The sequence below is a fragment of the Harmonia axyridis genome, chromosome 4 (assembly GCF_914767665.1).
Source record: "Harmonia axyridis chromosome 4, icHarAxyr1.1, whole genome shotgun sequence".
NCBI classification, from domain to species: Eukaryota; Metazoa; Arthropoda; class Insecta; order Coleoptera; family Coccinellidae; genus Harmonia; species Harmonia axyridis.
Genome location: NC_059504.1, coordinates 27,642,775 through 27,661,872, shown reverse-complemented (window position 1 = coordinate 27,661,872; position 19,098 = coordinate 27,642,775). Strand labels below are relative to the sequence as shown.

Here is a 19,098-nt window from a genome sequence, read left to right as displayed (position 1 = left end):
GACGTGAGTCTTATTTTTCAGAATTTTATCATTTTTTTATGTTTTGATATTTAGAATTTCCATATTTGATATGTCTTTCTATCGAGAAAGATTAAAAAAATTTCAGTTCAAAATTTATCCAGGAGAGTGTTAAATTGTATATCAAGAGAAGAAATATAATTGAAATTCACATTTATTTTATCATAATCGATTATACATACTTATTTGTAAGATATTGATAATTTTCTCTAATATTCAAAGCAACACTGAAATTTGTTATGGGAGCTTTCCCAAATTAAAACAAGAACCAATTTTTTTTCAAATATGTTCAATGAAGACAATTATAAATACATATATACAAAAAACTGAATCTTTCAACAATTTTCAAATAAAATGAGTTTAGACACTTTTTGTCTAATGGTTGTCGATCTTCCCTAGTGTAGCTACAGAGTAAAAGCGGGTAAACCGCTTACCTGCGGCCGGCTCCAATAGGTTCCGGTTTCTCGCGCCTATGCAGGACAGAGTAGTTGCCGGCTAAAACTGGTATAGTTCTGTTCGAAACATTGAGCGTGAAAGATGTCGTCGACGTCATCTGATGATATGATTGCTCTAGATTCAGTAGTTTTAAAACTGGCAAGAACTAAAGTCGGTATTCATCCAATAAATCGTTTGAGATTTAGATGACGAAAAGTCCTTTCTATACACCCGAACGAGTCAGGAAACATTAAAATATATTCTGAATAAGATTGAGCACCACCTAAATAAAAATTGGTGTCATTTTCATAAACAGCCTATATATCCCGACGAAAGATTTGTGATTACTTCGAGAGGGGTTTATACCACGTGACTTTCTCGTGTTCTGCTAAAACTACTCCTAACTCCTCAGCGCTTTTGAAATTTCACCACTTTTCAGGTTGAGTAAAGCAATGACAAACGTTCCTCTGATTTACCGTCTTTTTTACCACATGTAAGAAATCAAAATACGTTTTAACGTCTTTATTTATAAATTTAGAAAAAAACGCATTTTCAGCCTCCGACAAAAATTTTTGTATAATATTTTTGTGTAAAAATTTATTAAAAAACAAATGCTTGTTGGTCGAATTTTTCAAAACGAATAAAAGTGAAAACCTCATATAAATCGATGATCTTCAGCGTAAAATAATGCCCCCCTTAATGTAAGTTATATTACAGAATCTATCGTAGGATGATAGGTAAAATTAAAAAAAAAGGTAATTTATATGGGTTAATGAAGAACCAATAAACTCTCAAAGGTTGTAGATTCTGATTGAAAATATTTTACTAATGAATCATCACATAACTTATAAATCTATATAATCTGTTATTGATAAATTTAATACCGAAGAATTGTTTTCTTCTTCTTCTTCTTCATACGTTAGGACAAAGTCCTGTGTTTTCTACAATATTCCTCATTCCTGGGATGCAGAGGTCCAACTTTCATACCAGCGATTTGATGGTCTCCCTGGAAGTCTTGCGGTGTTAGGCCTTTTCGTTTTTGCTATTTTGGGCAGTCGGTTATCAGGCATCCTATCCACATGGTCTCTCCAATTTCTGCGCCTTATCCTTGCCCATCTCACTACATCTCGTATTCCGCAGATATCTCTGACCTCTTCATTTCTCTTATGGTCGAGTAATGAATAGCCTGCTATATGTCTCAACACTCTCATCTCAGTTGTTCTTAGTTGTCTCTTGGTTTCGGCATTTTCGGCTTTTGTTTCAATACCATACGCGACCATACGTCATGACTGGCCTAACACAAGTCTTGTATATTCTGACCTTGCTAGATAGGCTCATATATTTTTTCCTCCATATTATGTCGCGCAAGTATCCCGATATCAACGAGGCTTTTGTAATTTGGCTGTTCACCTCCTCTTTCAGATTTCTTCTACTTATTATATTGGAACCAAGGTATGTGTATGACATAACCTGCTCTATGCTTTTGTTATATACCGCTAGCTTGCATCTTCTTGGTTCCCTGGATATAGAAAGGATTGGGTTTTTTTGGTGGAAATAATCATGTTGAATGAATCAGCTGCTCTTTCGAAGGCGTAGAGGAGTCTCTGGAGGTTATCTTCATCTTCTGAAATTATGACGGCATCGTCCGCATAACACAAAATTTTAATTTCTTCATTTCCCATTCTATATCCTCGGCCTTTGATCTTAACCTGTCCTATGATTTCGTCCATAATAATGTTAAATATTGGACTCAGGCTATCTCCTTGTCGTGTCCCTGTTACGATTGGTATTTCCTTCGTCATTCCTGAGTCTGTCTTGATGAATGTTGACGCATCAGTATTGAGGTCTCTAACGACCCTAATTATGCTTCGGTCTACTTTTCGTTGTTTCAGTAGCCTTACTATGTCGATTAGACGTACTCTATCGAACGCCTGGGTTAGGTCAATAAAACACATAAATGCCGTTTTGTTGAATTCTATGGCTTTTTCAGTGATCTGCCTAATGGTAAATATCGCGTCGATTGTCGATCTGTTCTTTCTGAAGCCTTGCTGTTCCTCGGATATTCCTGTTGATGCTATCTCGTCTGATATAATTTTTGTAAAGACCTTGGGTACTGAGCTAAGAAGGCTTATACCACAATAGTTTTCAGGACAGGCTTTTTCTCCTTTTTTAGATATGGGAATCCTGATGCTTTTTTTCCACTGTCCTGGTATTCTTCTTGTTGTGATTACTTTGTTGAACAACATATAGAGTTCTTGGATACAGTTGTCCCCTCCGTATTTGAGCATTTCATTAGTTATCTTGTCTAACCCAGGTGACTTTCTATTCTTTAGTGTTCCGAGGGTTTGCCGTATTTTATCTTGTGGTATGGAATAGTTTCCATTCTCGTCTGCATCATAATTTTCATTTACAGCTGCGCTTGATCCGCCATACAAACGATGGAAGTGTTGTTCCCAGGCTTCTGATGAGATTTTTGTTATCTGTAGGTGTTCGTTAATTGGTTTTTTTTCTGTTTCTCAGCCTGTTCCAGACCTTTTTCTGAGCACCATATAGATCATGCTCGATATCCGAAGAGAATTTTTCCCAGAATCTCCGCTTTATGGCTTGAATTTGCTCATTTACTCTATTTCGTATCATCTTATATCCTTCGTATGTTAGATTACTGCTCCTGTATCGAAGGTAAGCTGTTCGTTTTTCCTCTTGACATCCCGTGTGAACCAAGGTTTTGATTGTCCTCTTCCGTTAAGAAGTTGTATTCTGGGAGAATATTCTGGCCTGGAGAATTTGAACATGAATTTGACGAAGTATTTGGGAATGTATGTACTTCTGGTCAGTAATAAATTGAATCATTGACCAATTCTTGAACACGACATCTAAATGCTAATATTCCGGTTACTGTGCAACTTATGTTTTTTATTTCATATTGCACTCCTTTTGTACACTTTGGCAATGGGAGCGTCGACATCCATTTTCACAACATAGTCAGCGCAGGTCAACCGGCTTGAAAGAACTAAATTGCAATTCCGACAAAGATACCGGATCCTATTGCCAGCGCCGACAAGTTTCAACCGGCTTGCACTGTGTTACCGGTAATTCATTTTTAAGGCGGCCACTCACGATGCGCCCATGTTCGAGCGTTCGGATAATTTTACAGTCGGGCAGCTCGGGACACGACCGCACGACTGTAAATCAGAGAATGAACTTGATTGCCCGACTCGAATCTCTTGAACGCCTGCTACCAAACGCTCGAAAAAACGCTTCGTGAGTGGCGGGCATTATAGAATAATTTATAAAGCTTACCAGCGCCGGTGAGTACCGGCCACCGGGAAGCAGGGTACCGGCTTCCACTGTGTTTGTACCCTAAAGTTCATCATAGTTTAGATTCATGGTGCATTTTACATTTCAAGAATATATTTGAAATTTTTCTGATGATTTGAACGTCATACCTATAGTTCCTCTGCAATAAATATATTTTTCACAGGGTGTGCAGGGCTGAAGAGCTTTTCTTTTGCTGATGAATATTTTATAGCTCAATTTACTAAAATTTGTTTGTTCTCCTTAACTCACTTACTCGTTTCTCTATTATTAATTATATAATATGTAATGCCTGAAGTAAAAAATTGTAAGCTTTAGGTGAATTGAAATATAGTGCAAATTCCTTCATCATTGAAGAATATAATAATAATAATAATAAAGGTCTTTATTCAATTAATTTCATGAAAAATAATAACAATAATAATAATATATATCTCCTTTGCCCTGTATGTTTCAATTCACCATTAATCTTTTTGAGCAAAACAAATTCTAGAGGTTATATGTATACATCCGGAAATTGTAAATATTTACTTATAATACCAGAATTCAATTTTTAACCTGAAGTTCTAAATTACCTTTCAGTTTAAACTTGCAGTTGACTTTCAAATATGAGCTTTCAAATTAGTTTTTCAAAACTTCATGCAAATTTTCATCACGATATCCACTTTTTTGAATTTCATTTATTACTTCTTTCATATTTGAAATCTGGACATCTCTACGTCTAACTTTTCATTGAAGTGTATTCAATTTTCTCTTCAAACAGTTGAATCCCACGAAATTTTTTGGAGGTTGAGCTGCACTATTAACAAATGATTTTGTCTATGAATTAATAGTGAAATCGATCCTCAAATACTCTATTTATAGGTATGTTAGGAAAATACCACACTCTTTAGTTCTAAATACGCTCTATTAGTGATGACGTTACACACCGCCATTTTAAGTTCTCCTGTCAGTGTTCGGCACGGGCGTAGCCAGGGGGGGGGTTTTGGGGGTTCAAACCCCCCCCGAAATGTTAAAGATGTCAAAAAAACTTTTTTTTTTTTCAAAATCTCGAAAATATTTTTTAATGGAATTTGTAAAAAGTGAATGAAATTATCACTCTCAGTTCAATTAATTTGTAATGTGAAATTTGAATTAAATTACCTCTACGTAATCCAGTCAATTTGTGCTCACATGTGCCCCTCAAAGGAAAGTTATGGGTTAGTTTGATTTTTTCGATCGTATGTAACGGGTGTTTTTTTTCGAGGTATATAACTTTAAGTTACTGTTACTGTTCAAGATGGCGACCGATTTAACAGCTGTCAAGTGATTTATTCTCAGTTCGGTTTGGCAATTCATCATGAATAGACTGACGCCTGAAAAACGCTTGAAAATAGTGCAATTTTATTTCGAAAATAATGGTTCTGTGCGGAATATGTATCGCGCACTACTTCCTTTAGCGATGAAGCGCACTTCTGGTTGAATGGCTACGTCAACAAACAAAACTGCCGCATTTGGAGTGAAGCTAATCCTCAAGTGTATGTCGAAACAGCGTTACATCCAGAAAAACTGACTGTTTGGTGCGCTTTATGGGCTGGTGGAATCATTGGTCCGTACTTCTTCAAAAACGATGATGGCCAGAACGTTACAGTCAATGGTGATCGGTATAGAGCCATGATTACTAACTTTTTCATTCCTGAATTGAACAACCATGATGTCCAGGAGCTGTGGTTCCAACAAGACGGAGCAACATGTCATACAGCTCGTGCCACAATCTATTTATTGGAAGACACGTTTGGTGACCGCCTAATTTCACGTTTTGGACCAATTGGCCTCCAAGATCTTGTGATTCAACACCGCTAGACTACTTTCTGTGGGGCTATGTAAAGTCATTGGTCTATGCGGATAAGCCACAAACCCTTGACCATTTGGAAGACAACATTCGCCGTGTTATTGCCGATATACGGCCACAAATGTTGGAAAAGTCATCGAAAATTGGACGTCCAGATTGGACTACATTCGAGCCAGCCGTGGCGGTCATATGCCAGAAATCATATTTAAAATGTAATGCCACAAGATTATCTTGCGGATAAATAAAATTCATATCAATCGAATAATCCATCGTTGTTTTATTGCAATTTAAAGTTCTATAGCTCTAAAAAAAACACCCTTTATTTTTTTGGGTTCTGAATCCGAATCTGAGATTTAGCACCAAAATTCTGTGACGGAACATTAAAAAAAATACAAAAAAAATTTAATCTTCTGACGTTTTCTTCCATAAAGTTTTTTGTCCGAAAAACCTGGCTCAAACGATAGTTCAAAATTGGCGTATTATATCTATCTCTGCTGAAACTCAGTTGATGGGGTAGTTTTAATTTCTTCGATTTATTATCTCTGTTTCTGGGGTACAGAATTCAAAGCTGAAGTTTGCCACCAAAATTTCATGATAAAACATTGAAAAAAATGCAAAAAAGGTGATAACTATCATTTTTTACCGGTTTTTTGCATATAAACTTTCTACTCATAAATTTGAATTTGAGTATCTACTCTGTTGTATAAATACTACGACGGTATTTTTTTCCTAAATATATTTATGGGAATCGATGTGAAGAAATAAAAAAATTTCAAAAAGTGATTTTGAAAATGCTTTTTTTCTCAAAACATACTTGAAAAATAAAACCAGTGAAAATAGACTGAATGGGTTGGCTCTTTTAAAGTTGATATATTTAAAAAGAAAAACATAAGATTTTTTTTATAATATGTAAAACCCCCCCCGAAACTGAAACCTGGCTACGCCACTGGTGTTCGGAATCCAAACAAACAAATTTTCATTCAAATTAGTACGTTGTTGTTGAAGAAATTGGCTCATTTTGATAAATAAGATTATTTAAGGAACTATTTTACTCTTAATTGATAGACAGAATATATTTACTGCGTTCGGTATATGCCACACCGTTCGCACCATTCACACCGTATTATAAGCTCCCTAAGCGTTCGGAAAATCACACCTTTCGCACCGTCTGCACTTTTCGGCGAATACACCGGTGCTTATGGTGGATTTATGCACCAGTCCTAAGAACTAAGACTAAACCTAAGAACTTAGAACTAAGAATTGAACGCTAACAAATCAATGAGGGCGTTTATGCACGTTTCCTAAGAACTAACACTAGTAGGCCAACTGTTGCCTAAGAACTAAGGGTTCAGGTGAAATATAGAAGTGCGCGTGCGCCGCATAGAATTTCAATATTAACGAGTACCAGTTTCTATCATTTTATGTTCTTTATTCGTGTTTATCGATGAAAAGTATTAGGTGTATTTGAAAAAATTAAATTTAATTTTTTCACAATAAATATCAATGTCAAACATCAAAGTATAGAACAAATAGAAAGGAGTTCAAGCACGTGCGCATGCCTTAACTAAGAAGTAACAAGATAGTGCATAAACGCCACTGAATTCTTAGGTTTAGTTATTAGTTCATTATGAACTAATAACTAAACCTAAGAATTGTTCATAGTTCTTAGGTACGGTGCATAAATCCACCATTAACCTTTCGCACCGCCTAGGTAGACGGAGAAAAGGGTGCGAACCACAGAAAACTAAATATATGCGAACTATGGACCATAGATTACAATAATATTAACATAAAAATGAAGAAAAGAAGTACGCCGAATTGTGTGGGATAGAAATTTTTGATTTCAAGAGGTTATATTTACTGCGTTCGGTATATGCCACACCGTTCGCTCCATTCCCACCGTAAGCTCCCTAAGCGTTCGGCAAATCACACCTTTCGCACCGTCTGCACTTTTCTGCGTTCGGTAAATGTCAACCGAATGCACCGGTGCTTAACCTTTCGCACCGCCTAGGTAGACGGAGAAAAGGGTGCGAACTGTGGACCATAGATTACAATAATATTAACATAAAAATGAAGAAAAAAAGTACGCCAAATTCTGTGGGATAGGAATTTTTTATTTCAAGAGGTTATATTGAACACAAATAAGTTTTATATTCAGGACAATACAAATGAAAATTGGAGGCTTCACAATAAGAAATACATTCATTTTTATAATCTTTTTATAGTATCTCAGCGAAGAAATCTTTCATCCCTGTTCAAAGAATACATTATAAAATTCCTTTTACTCTCTTCTAATTGGTTCCCTGATTGATTATGCTTTTTTCGATGTGTACAAAATTTCCAACTTTTTCATTAAGTGGTTCATCAACAATATTCTCAGGATTATCTCCTTTCAACTCTTTCAAGATGAACACATTATGTAGAATACATCCTGATATCACGAGCAGACAAATTAGATCTAGTGTGACCGTCTCCAATAATTTCAATCGACGAAATTGCTTTTTTTCTTTTCGCAACACACATTCAAAAATTCTTCGATATCAGCTCCGTTAGCTCTGTCACTCTGTCATCGTTCGGCAAATCACGAACGCACGTATTGCTCCGTGGTCACGTGACCAATCAACCGTTTACACCTTACACCGCACGCTCCACACCGGTGGGGATTTGCCGAACGCAGTAATTGAGTGATTTACATCCCGGAAAAATTTGAATATGAAGGCATGTCAATTCATTGAAATTGTTGTAATATATTTAGATTTTATTTTAGGTTATATGTTGCTATTAATTCAAATTAAAACAAAAAATATCATTCATAAGTTTTATTTATCAAAGTCAATTTATATACATCTGTAAATGTATCTGCTTGAAATAATAAATAAATAAGTTTATTGGAGTAGAAAAAAATAACGGAAAACAGTTTCTTAAATACAATTAATTCGTAAGGTACGCATCAATAAACAAATTACAACTCACAAAAGTATATACTTGTTCGTGGGGGAATAATATAAAAACCATAAACTCCAAAAAATAGTAATTATTTACAAAAATCAATACATAATATTCATTATATTGGGAGATTTACACTATAAATGACTGAAAAAAAATACCTATTTATACCTACTTAAAATTCTATCTGATGAACAACTGAATTGGTACATTTCTGAAGCAATATTCAAATTTCTACACATACATGAAAGATAAAAAATCTTCAATTCGATTAATCTATCGTCCTACTTTATAGTGCACATTTCGTAATTCACTTTAATTATCACAGGTCTTCTTTGGTACTTCATTTTCAACTCATTTGGAGGTTGTAGGTGGAGATCTGAAAAAAAAAATTATAAATAGCGATCAATTAGTAATTCATTTTAATTTGATATGATAATTCTGGATCACGTAGATGGTTATTGTTAGAATCATTAATATTTTCCATACAAGAAACATTTGGGGAAGTTCTGGAATCATAGGAATGATGATAATAACTTTGATATTTCAGTAAAGTCCGAGGATCAGAATTTAACTTTAATCTAGTTGGTTTTGAAGGATTATTATAATCACAAGTAAGGATTTCAGATATATTAGAACATTGAAGTACAATATGAGGAGAAACCCAGTTATTATGTTCTAAATTTAGTTTCTCATGGATTACCTGACTTTACCTGAAACCTAAAACAGACCTTGTAATAAGCGACAATAAAAACTCCTTTATCGCTTCATTGCTACCATACAAAACATACAAGTATTACAACCCAATTTATTGTTGGTTAAAATCATATTGGAAAACTCGAACGTATAGACAAATAACATTTCATTTCTTTATGGTGGTCTATGGGTAATACCATAGTATAAGGAATTTTCCTTATACTATGGTAATACCAATACCTCTCCTCTCTAGTCTCTATTCTGTGACCCTGGTGGGAATGGTGCGGAACCACAGAACACTAAATATATAACGAACGGTGCGGCATATACCGCTCCGAAAGGACGCAGTAATAATTGATACTTTTTTTCATATCTCCACCTACAACCTCCAAATAAGCTGAAAATGATAAAGTTCCAAATAAGTCCTGTGGTAATTTTGATAGAAAGAATATATATTTTGTTTGTTAATTTATTTTTGATTCAGTGTTTTCATTTTTTTATATAACTATCTTAGGATTCCGAGGTTAGCATCGTAACAGGACAGGTGTTCAAATTTCCCTAAGTGTTCTTTACTAACTTTCTAAGCGTATACCTTTCGTGGTGAGTTTATTTAATATACAACTGACTATCTTTATATTAATATATAGAATTTATTTTTGTTGACTCGAAATAGCGTCATTGCATAAAGTTTACAAAAAATGAGTATCCAGGATCCGGGGACATTTCCCCGGATAATAAGATCAGTAACTCCCAAAGCAGTAAAAACAATAGAAAATTTGCGAGAAGAAAGTAATTTTTCATTTGCTGATTTAACATTATTAAATAATGAAATTCAAATATTGAAAAAACAGGCCAGGCCATAGATGAAGGAGATGAGGAAATGTTATCACAAATTCAATCTTTAAGTCAAAATATAACAACAACAAAAAACATGCATAAACAAATATTCACATATGCGGTTTCGGATAAGGGACCATTTACAGTATTCATTCAAAGTAAAACAGGCAATGTAGGAAATCTCGATCCATTATCGTTGGGAAAGATGTTTTTTGATAATGATGATTTCAACTTTAATATAAAAAACATAGCTAGAAAAGGTAGAAATAGAATAGGTATAAATGATTAAAAAATATATATATAAACAATTTATATAAAAAATATATATACATTGATATATATATAATAATGGTAATAACAATAACAAAAAAAAATAACAATGATAATTACAGAATGACAAATAATTTAGCTTTTTTTTAAGGTTACAAATGTTTTCAACAATCTCGTCAACAAATACATCACATCCAGTAATAACATAGTATAAGGAAATAATTGCCAGTTAATTCATAATGATTATTGATGGTTGCAAGAGCATTCGCTCAGTATCTTCATGATTACAAGGTTTTATTGACTGAAACTGTATACTTTTCAAAGCATCAAATTCATTATCACCAGGGCAGCACTGAGACTCAATAACCCTCATCAATATCGTATAGTGTCTTATATCGGAAAAGCTTTATTCCCATAGAAAATTATTTTGTAAAGAATTGATGCGGGTTGAATTCAAATAATAGAGAGTATCGAAAAATACATCATATTGTTTCCTTCCAAGAACAAAAAAAAAATCAGAAACTTTTGATTTCTAATTCAGTAAAATTTGAGGAAATCTCTCTAAATTTTTATTGAATTAGAAATCGAAAGCTTCTGACCTGGTCGTAGCTAAATTCTTTAATGTATTTCTGACATCTAAATTCACCTTGATACTCACTTGTTACCATTTACTTGAATATTGAAGGGATTGAGGCAATAGGTCCTTTCTCAAATGCTGGATAAATAACAGATTTAGAACAAGATCTTGTAGAACTGATGTTAACCAGAGAGCTAAGAGTTTTAATTAAACAAGGATAACAACGATTCTGATTTAAAAAATCATTTTCAGTTCTTTCTTCGTTAATGGTTGAGCTTGGATTTAATAAAGTAGCTTATTTACTTTATAAAAAAAACTGCACAGCACTAAGAGTGGCTATTTGCTTAGTATGTATAGAAGAACTAAAATTCCATCTGTCTCTACCAACTCTTGAACTTTTCTTTATAAAATTTCTTTTATTTGATATTAAAACTGAATTTTCCAATTTTCAAGTTTTTTCCTTCATTTTTACCAAAAAAGATGTATTACTAGGAAACCTCTAATATTTCAAGCTCCTGAGCTATATGAAAAATCCATTGATATGTTCAATCCACAAACTACAACCCGAAAATATTCATTTCAATTTTAAATATAAGGTAAATATAAAAATAAAACATGATTTTATTTATTTTCAACATCATTGAGATATTTCAATATAATTTGGTTGTTCAAGGTAAACTTTTCTTCAAATATTCATAAAAACATGGGCTGATTTTTCGGTCAGAAAATATTATTACAGTCGAATAATAAAATACATAACTCTAAGAATCGTAAAAGGTTGGGAAAAAATGATCGAAACCAACTGTCAAATGCTAAATATAGCTTTTGAGAAATTTCATTGGAACTTACGACATTAGGAAATTAATGTTGATAGAAACTTTACCTATTCTCACTCAATCTATAACAAAACAATATCAATCGAATATTCTTCAAATATATTCAATTGCAATATCGATATCCCGGAAAATGGAGTTTATTCCATTCATCAATCCTGAAAAAACCTAGAGATATCATTTCATGACGACTGGACCTGATTAGTGATTTCATGATAACTTGTAGCATTGTACTTGTTTATCACAAATACACGCCACTGGCGTAAATTCTTATTGTAGAGCAGAAAAAATATCAAAATATAGAAATCTTCTGACCACTCTATTTCAAATGTTTTAGTTCTTCAAAATAACACCAATTCTTTCAGAGGGTTCCACTTTACGGACCAATTTTTTGACAGTAAAATTCGAGGCTTAACGTGAGTGCAACTAGATGGCGCTCAACATCAACAAAATCGAAAAAAGCACTACACTGGCTTACTATCCTTTCCTTATACTATGGTAATAGATAACAAATTAAATAACTGTATTTTATAATTTTCAATAAGACATTAAGCCATATTTAGACCACCAAATATAAACAAATTAACATAAAGAACAAAAAGATGATAATAGTAAATAAGTAAATATTTAACAACCTCATGACAAGTAAGCTCAAAATCATTCAATGGAACATCAGATCGGTAAATCAAATTTTGACAATATGGCTTATATCACAGATAACTTAAATCCGGACATAATTCTATTAGCGGAAACTTTTCTTGATCTAAGTCGAAAATTTCACCTAAAACATTATGTCACGATAAGACAGGACCGAGGAGATGGTAAAGGAGGATTAGCGGACCTCATAAAGGACACAATTGATTTTTAAGTCTAGATATAACGGATGACACCATACCCCAAAGAGCGCAGGGAATGGTAATAAATATAGCAGATTTCACCATAATACATATTTATAACCCTCCAGACCAAAAACTAAATAACTATAAATTGACATCTCTTTTAAATCAAATCAATGACCCTTTTATATTGATCGGTGATTTTAACTCAAAGTCCGATGTGGGGATCAGATATAATTAATAACAATGGGAAAATCATAGAGAAATTGTTAGAAGATAATGATATCACACTGCTAAATGACGGAAGTCCAACTAGATTCACAAAACCAGGTATCAATAAAAGCGCACCAGATATCGCAATGTGCTCGTCAGTTTTGGTAAATAAGTGTAAATGGGAAGTCATATATGACCCAGGGATGAGTGACCACTATCCAATCATGCTGTCTATTGGCCCGGAAATCCAAATATCACATCGATATTTCAAATCAACAAAGCAATACAATACGCGTAGAGTAGATTGGCAAAATTTTAACAACAATATTATAACATATTTAGACAATAATTCAGTAGAGTCGATCACAGAATTTGAAAAAATGATGGAAATATGCGCTGAGGAATCTATTCCAACCGCTAAAATATCCAAAAACAGACGGTACAGAGTAATTTGGTGGGATGACGAACTGACCAGAAATAAGAGGCAGGCATTTACAGATTATATTAGAAATCCTTCACGAGATAATTACGTAAAAGCAAAAGAATTCAGAGCTAGGGTGAGACGGAAGGTTAAAAAGAGAAAATTTCAAGCATTTCAGGAGTTTTGTGAGAATCTTACCATTAAAAACAGCACGAAAGCGTGGAGAACGATAAACAAATTTAACGGTAACAAAACAAAAGCAGAAATATTAAAACAACCACCTCAAGAAGTTCTGATAAAATTAATGGAAAAGCTTGCTCCAAAAAATAAAGTCACCATCCCTTCGATAAAAAATAACCTTTCAACACCACAATTCAACGTACAGGAACTAAACTTGGTCATTAACACAAAAAAGGACACAGCGCCTGGCATGAACGCGCTAACATACCCCATGTACAAAAACCTACCTGACCAAGCTAAAAACAAACTAGTCAATATTTTCAATGCACTTTTAGAAAAACCCGATAAAATACAAGAAAATTTGAAAATACTTATAATCCCCTTCATAAAACCGGGAGGTAATATAAAAGATGTAAATAGTATTAGACCAATAGTTGATTAAAAATCCAGGGCCCCCGCAACCGCGCGTTCAACGCGTGCACCGCACGCGGGCGCCACTCTGAAGGGGCGCCAAAATCTCTCATAGACCGCATGAAAAACCGAAAGACCAAAGGTTTTTGAAAAAGTTTTTTTTTATTTTTTCAACAATTTTCAACGTGCAAAGACATCTTTTACACATCCAAACAAGTTCCCGAACCCGAACGTCGCAATCCCCATAAAATAACCTCGGCCACAGATTGCAATTATACGATTCTTTTCGAGTAAACAAATCATAAATAATCATCCCTTTGTCGGTACGGGATTTTTTTATGGACCACCTGCACCGGACGGCGGGCACCATTTCTTCGATCTTCACTAAAACGCATATGGTACACATAAACAATCATAAATACCGAAGCAATAGCTTTTAGCTAGGGGAATTACTGAAACTTTCGCCACCATCTGTAGGAAAAATACTACAGGTTACAGAGAATTTCTGAAACTACCAAAATCTGCTTGCTATGCTATAACAGCAGAAACCTATCCAAAGAATAGTTATTTTGTTTCGAAACGTTTAGGGGTTGAGGTCAAGACGCAAAAAATCAAAATACTCAGATAAAAGATTTGTATTTTGTGTAATTGTGGTTTGTTTTACTGTTTCTTGTTGTGATTCAATTAAATTTTATGAAATGGTAAGTACCTATCCACATATACATTTCTATTTGTCTATAAAATTCGATATTTTTTTTTCTGTTTAAAATGGTGCACATCCTAAATTAGCCCATACCTATATACTATAATATTATTTTTATTTGCTTCAAAAAGGGAAGTATTGTTTGTAATCGTGAAAAAATTGAATCGACTTTGATATTTTGAATTTGTTACCTGGGGCCACCATCATATTATACTTAATTTTTTTTTTAATATGCACCCTGGATTTGTATTATTTATTTGATGTTCGTAGCCGTTTGACATTCTGAAAAAATTATATTTCACCTTTGCCAAAAATTAATTATTATAACAGGAACAGGGTATGTGCTTCAGATCGGTCTTAACTTATTATTATTATTAATATTAACTCCGTTTAGGTTTAAAGGCTCGGATTTAAGGTTTAAATTCATAAAAATGAAAACATACGGGTTATTCTCAAAGAGATGGCGCAAAGTAAATCATGGGTGAATGTCCTTACCAATTTTGGATCAAGTTTTTCTTAAATTCTAGGAGCCATACAAGAGAAAACGACCTTCTGGTGCAAAATTTCGACAGCAAAAAAAAGCTAGACTTCAACAAAGGGAGAAGATGGCTGGGAGTATGTTCTAATACTGAAACGATAGAGGGAGAAGAAATTACTGTTTCTAAAGCGGCGCCATCGCCATCTTCTGCAACATGTGAACCATCGACATTAACAAGTATTGAAAATCTAGCCTCTGTAGAGTCGGCCATCCTAACAACTACGACTACAAGCGACACTTTTGACGATTGTCACAAGAAAGATTATCTGGTTTGGCCATCTTAGCTATAGAGCAAGAGATACTCGATAAAATTGATTTTGATGATATAATAAAAGAATTCGCAGCAGCCAAATCTAGAAAAACATCCATTCAATTTTATCCTTTAATTGAATATTTTATTTGTTATTTGTTTATTGTTTGGTTTATATATTTATGAATAGATTAAAGAAGAATAAAGCTCAGGTTTTGAAAACTCTGCAGTTTCATTACAAAATTAAAATAAAATGCGGTTTAGATCGAATGCTTGAATAAAATAATGAAAAATTTAAAAAATGTATTATGCAACAACTGACAGCATAAAGTTCTTGAAGCATCCAATAAAGGTTGCTGATAGTTTTTTTAACCCTTCTACAAATAAATTCCTAACAAAAACTGAAACATTTTTTGCCGATTATCCTGCGACGTTTTTCTCCACTTCCCCCCTTTAAGGGGCGCCAAAATATTTTCGGCACGCGGGCGTTGATGGCCCTTGTGGGGGCCCTGTAAAAATCGTATTGAAAAAAATCTAGAAATGACCATAGATACAAATAAATTAATGTACGGTTTTAGGAGAGGTAGATCCACAAACGATAACTTAGCATATATGACTAGTCGCATTTATAACTCTTTTGCTCGGGGACAGTATGCAATGGTAATCTTTCTTGACATCAAGTCAGCATATGATAATGTTGATGTTGGTATATTATTAAGCGACTTACTTGACGTAGACATACCAATGAAACTGATAGAACTAATAAAAGCGCTACTTATAAACAGGCAACTGTTCATAAAAGATCATAAGGGAGAAAAACTTTTAGGACCGTGGATAACGAGTCAGGGCGTATTACAGGGATCGACAACTAGCGCGCCGCTTTTCAATTTATATGTGAAAGATATGTCAAACTGTGCGAAAGAAGGGGTGGAAATAGGACAATATGCCGACGATGCTTATTTGATGATTAACGGGAACAGATATAATGGCAATGTTTGAGAAAATGCAGCTAACCCTAGATGAAATAGAAGTTTGGCTAAGGAGACGAAACCTCACATTATCCACAAATAAAAGCACAGCAATAATCTTCACCAAGAAACCTACACCGACAGTACCATGCTTCACAATAAATGGCGAACAATTACAATGGAGGCAAGAAGTTAAATATTTAGGTGTTATATTGGACAAGAACTTATCATGGACAAAACACATAGAAATAACGTCCTCGAAAGCTTCGAAAGGGGTAAACATTCTAAGGAGTTTATGTAGGATATGGTGGGGTACACATCCAAAAACTCTCCTAACAATATATAAAACATTGGTCAGACCCTATCTAGATTTCGGAGCAATAATTTATGGCGGATGTTCTAAAATAACCTTAGGTAAATTGGACAAGGAGCAACATCAAGCACTCAGAGCGGTGGCTGGTTTTATGAAATCAACTCCGACTAATATTTTATTGGCTGAATGTGGGGAAATGTCATTGGAAAAGCGAAGAATTTCATTGGCACAAAAGTTTATTTGTAAAAATTACAGATTCAAGAAGAACCCTATAATTATAGAAATTGAAAAAATAGCTTTTTTCAGAGGATACTGGAACAATAAATATACGCCAGCATATATAAAAGCATATTTCACGGTGAAGCCCAAATCTCGGTGGATATACAAATCCACATATTTGGCATTCTTCGAACTCGATCTTGAGGAACACGCACACAACGTCAACTGTCACATATCAGAAATTCAGAAAGGTTCATTAACGGCTATAGTCGATTTCAATAAGCTCAAAGATCGAGAATACGTCGGATATATCACATATCACATATACACAGATGCTTCAGTTAACTTACAGACGAAATCGGTAGGTATCGGAATCTACTCGAATATTCTGAACATTAATTACAGCGCAAAACTTCCGGACCATTGGTCTGTATTTTCAGCTGAGATGATGGCTATATGCAAGGCACTAATTTTCATAATAAAGAAAAAAAGAAAGAACTGCGTAATCTTCACTGATTCTCTGAGCGCAATAACAAGATTAAAAGAGTGGAAAATGTCATCTAATCTAGACATAATATCTATAAACGCAAAAAAATACTTTCATTAAGCTGCAAAATTGAACTTGAATGTTATCTGTGTATGGATTCCAAGTCATTCGGGAATAATAGGAAATGAGCGCGCAGATGATTTAGCAAAGAAAGGAGCGTCAGAAAATACCAATATTTTAAGATATGCGGGTGACCAAAATGACGTCAGACAATTTACAGTCAGATTTGAAAAATCAGTGGATCAGAGAATGGAAAAGCATGGAAATAACAAAGGGGAAGACATATACACATATGATAAACAGGGATAAAGAAAATACACCTATTCAAAAATATTTTTTATTTGAATCCAAACTTAGCAAATTCGCTATAACAACGATGATGCGACTGCGTTCCAATCATTGTCTGACACCTGAACATCTATTCAGAATTAAAGTTGTTGATCATCCAAATTGTCAATGTGGAGAACACGGTAACATTACCCACATCTTCTTCGACTGCCAATTAAATAAAGAAAATTGTAAAACATTATACCTAAAATTAAGTCAAATGCAAATAGCTTGCCCTATAAATGTGAATGACGTTATTTTCAGCCAATCTTTGCAAGTAATAGAAACCCTTATTGAATTTCTAAAATCATCACAGCTGAAATTATAGTCAGTTAGATATTATATTTGTATATTAAAATGTGTGAACGTTTTTAGCCCTGTGTAAGTCAGTTGTCCTTTCATTCCTTTCCTACCCTGGGAATGGGGTGGGAATCTAAAACAAGTTTGAGACTGGGTACATAACCTATGGTTGAGCCCAAATAACCAGATAGAAGAAGAAGAAGAATAACTATCTTCAGATCATAGACCTAATATCCAAATGGATATTAGGTCTATGCTTCAGATATATTCCAATGTATATAAGTTATGAAACTTCACTAAGTGCATTCAACAATCTTATTTAATTATTCATTTTATTAATTTCAAGCATTATTCTAGTTTGGTTTCTTAACTATAGTAATTAAAACCATGATGATTATTCGTGCAAGCAAGTGAATCAGTGATAAAAAAGTATTTATTTTCATAAGTAATCAAATTTTGAAGCGAGTATGTAAATTGCCTTTGATAAATAAAATTTTTGAATTACAGATTATAATTTTTTTGTTTTTTTTAGGAAAACCTATGTGGGTTTTGTTGGGCGGCTATGTTAGCGCAACAGTTAATTTTTCACGCATAAGCACCTTTGTTAATTTAGTTTAAGTTAATTTATGAGTTGAAGCCTTGTTATCAGTACACCTGTACCGATTTAAGGTAGGGAAATAAAGATTATTATTGATAAAAATCATATCAATAGAGATGAATGAATGAGATGCGCATAATAGGACTGGTACTTCAGAGAAGGTAGATCGAATTCTGATCTACGGTTTTCAAGAAACACTCATTTTTTTGTCCCTATTTCATATGGCAATTAGAGACCATTTTTCAAGTATTTTTTCAACAAGAGTGTTGGTGTTGACGTTCCAGATAAGAGGGGATCCCTTTTAATTTTGAATAAATAGAATTTCCAAGTAATGGTTAAACCAATGTCCTAATTCTAATAAATGATTGGAATATCGCACCCGTCCTCGAAAAAGGGGACAACTCAAAATATTCCAGTTTTGAGTTAGGACCATCATTGACTAGCAGGGGTGGCCTGTTTTGTCCTTCATAGACGAAAACTTGTGTATTTCAATCCTACTCCATGTGACAGCTCTAG

The 19,098-nt window shown here is 33.9% G+C and overlaps 1 long non-coding RNA gene across 2 annotated transcripts; it reads right to left on the bottom strand.

Moving 5' to 3' along the window:
* Nucleotides 1-8,618: 8,618 nt before the first annotated feature.
* Nucleotides 8,619-9,453, bottom strand: LOC123678356. 2 transcript variants are annotated; one of them, XR_006747225.1, is made up of 2 exons: nucleotides 9,249-9,453; nucleotides 8,619-8,924 (listed from the first exon to the last, which is right to left on the bottom strand). It is a non-coding gene; the product is annotated as an uncharacterized LOC123678356 (long non-coding RNA). The 2 variants fall into 2 exon arrangements; XR_006747226.1 differs by having other exon boundaries at nucleotides 9,259-9,453.
* Between the last annotated feature and the right edge of the window lie 9,645 nt (nucleotides 9,454-19,098).